Below are 2,864 nucleotides of genomic sequence, written 5' to 3' on the forward strand. Positions count from 1 at the left end.
TAGTCCGCCGCCCCCCCACCAACAGCGCCCCCCCTGCCGTGACTCCAGCCAAGGCCACCAGCAAAAGCAAGAGGAAGAACTGATGAGTCAGGTTCACATCATCACCAACACTGATTTCTGACACAAGTATTTCTTCATATTTCCTTAAAAAAAAAGGTATTTGTTTTATACTATCTGGATACTGAATTGGACGGAGACTTTTTTTCTCTTCTTGGTTTAAACTTTAAACCAAGTGTAAAGAAATGTCTCCAGATCTACGAACATTCCTTTTTCACACCGCTGTTTTCACACCGGTTGCCTTGAGATTCACACCATCACGTCATTTGTACGTCCATCAGAACAACGTGGTTCTGCTGTGTTTCATACAGTTTTTTTTTTTTAATTAAACGGTGTAAAAGACAACGTATGCAGTGTGTGTGAGTATGAGTTTGGGTCAACAATAACAGGGTGTTTTATCAATGTTGGTTCAAATCCCAAAAACAAAAAAAAAACATTTGTTTTAATTATTGATTACAGAAAACAGAACTTTTCTCTAATCAATAACTGTAATAGAAAATATGTCGTCGGGCAGAAACGACACTTGGCATAGGCCACGCTGGCGCCATCTGCTGGAAGGGGTGATGTTGTAACCCCTCAGGAAAAAAAAATTAACAAACAAATAAAATATTGCGAAAACAGTCGGGACTTTTTAAATATTTGCTGAAACGGGAACTCAGGTTTCATTTAAGTAGTTGAAATTATTATTTTTATTACGACATAATAATAAAAATACTACATTTTGAACTAAAGATGTTTACTATTATTTTCCGTCAGTGTTTGTTGGGACCGGGGGAACTCCTCTAGTAGTTGTGGAAGGTGGATGTTGAAACGTGGGTTCTGCTTCGTACTATTGTTTGAATGTGGAAAAAGTGAAAGCAGCGAGGTGCCGTGCAGCAGGAAGTCCACGCCCCACGGTTAGCTGGAGCTGCTCCTTGAACAGCAGATGATGCTGGACAGTTTCCAGGTGTCACAGTCAGCAGGGCGTTCCTGACAAAGAGAGCAGAAATTCCTAAGTCAAATAAAGACTGGGATGTTTTGTCCTCTCAATTAATATCTGTTTTTTTAATAGTTTATTCTTTACGATTATTGATGAAATTAAACTGAATGACAGTGTTTTTTAATGTTTCAGGTCAGAGTTTCAGGAACAGCCCCGGTCTAATAACCACGATGTGAAAAGATCCTGGGGTTTTTTTGTTGTGTTTGTTAGACATTGCTTAAAATGTTTCGATGGTGGAAGTAAATATGAACAGAGGGATGTTATTTTTTGCCTTTTTAACTTGTGTGACTGGTTGTTACGTCATGTTCGGTTGTTACGTCATGTTCGGTTGTTTGTTCCCTCATTTGGAAACTCTGTAATATCCATTTCCGGGTGAATTTGAATCTCAACAAATGTGTCGAGGCCACACGTGGAAAACGCTGCTGAATTTGCGTGACCTCTGGACCTTTTTCTGACCTTTTGAAATTTTCTCCTGCGCCTCAAGAGAAGAATCCGACAACATCAGACAGAGATGCACGTACACGGTAGGTTACTTTTTTTTTTTAACATTTTGCAGTGTTTTTAAGTGTATCACTCTTTAACCCTTTTTCAGGTACACGCACAAAGCTACTGATTTTAGTCGTTTAGTCATTTCATATTCATCAGGCTTAGGTGCCGTCTTTTCCAAGAGGTCGATTTCTGTGTCACTTTTATAATGAGTCGTAAACGTAGTCTTCTGTTAATGATACACTAGAATAATCCAGCGCCCTCTTAATGGATTAAAATAACTTCTTTTTGACCAAAAGTAGTAAAGTTACAAAGTAGTAAAGTAGTAAAATGTTAATTTTTGTGTGGGTAGAGGGAGAGATCGTTACATCTGTACAGATTTATTTTAAATCTTGAATCATCTAAATGTCTTTTACAAACTTCCAGTTGCTAATTTGATGTTTTTGTTTTCAGACAATCCTCTGGAATCTTTTTTTTTTTTACAAACTCCTAAAGTAGATCAGAAAGCCGTGGAAGTGGTTCCGAGGAATTCTGACCTATCCGATCGTTTGTCATCCTGTGAGGTATGTTTTTATTGGCCTCTACACTGTGCCTGGAACCGGACCCAATGCTCAATGCTCATGAGGTCATGTTCACTGTGTACTTGTGGTCCTGGTCCATAAATTATCCTGACCTCGTCTGGACAGACCTGCGAAGTTCAGGGAAACCAGGGAAATCAGACCCCGACCCATTATCTATCTGTAGAGTTCTTTACTGCCACTCCCTAAAAACTCTTTGGAGTTTGGTCAGAATTTAACCCCCTGTACCAGTGGGTAGATCAACCCAGCTGCTGTCTTTGGAGTTTCTTGAGTTGTTTTTTTTCTTTTAAACACTTTTTTTCATCAAAATTCCTGGACACACCCAGGTATTCCAAATTCTTGACTAAAAGCCACCTAGAAAACACTTCACATGTGAGTCAATAATTATTTTCATATTTATTATTTTTATATGATTCAAGCTACAAGTCAGTATGACAGTGATGTTTATATTAATGTATGTGTAGATTTTTTTTTTAATAACTAAACAAACGTTCAGACTCTTCTCCAACAACTTCAACATGTTTCTTACCCTCAAACTCTTGTCAGGTTTTTTTTTTTTTTTTCAAGCCCCGAAAACTGAACACTACTCTCTTTACTTTAATACATTTTTGAATTCAATCTACCCATTAAACCCCCGACTAATTACCCCACGATACACACAAGTTGAAACTGGGATTTAAACTGGCAACCATCCAGTTACAGGGCCACAGGCTAAAAAAAAAAAAAGATTTTTTATAAGTTTTTTTGGTTTTTAAAACTTTTTG

The sequence above is a fragment of the Cynoglossus semilaevis genome, chromosome 13 (assembly GCF_000523025.1).
Source record: "Cynoglossus semilaevis isolate Cse_v1.0 chromosome 13, Cse_v1.0, whole genome shotgun sequence".
Taxonomy (NCBI): domain Eukaryota; kingdom Metazoa; phylum Chordata; class Actinopteri; order Pleuronectiformes; family Cynoglossidae; genus Cynoglossus; species Cynoglossus semilaevis.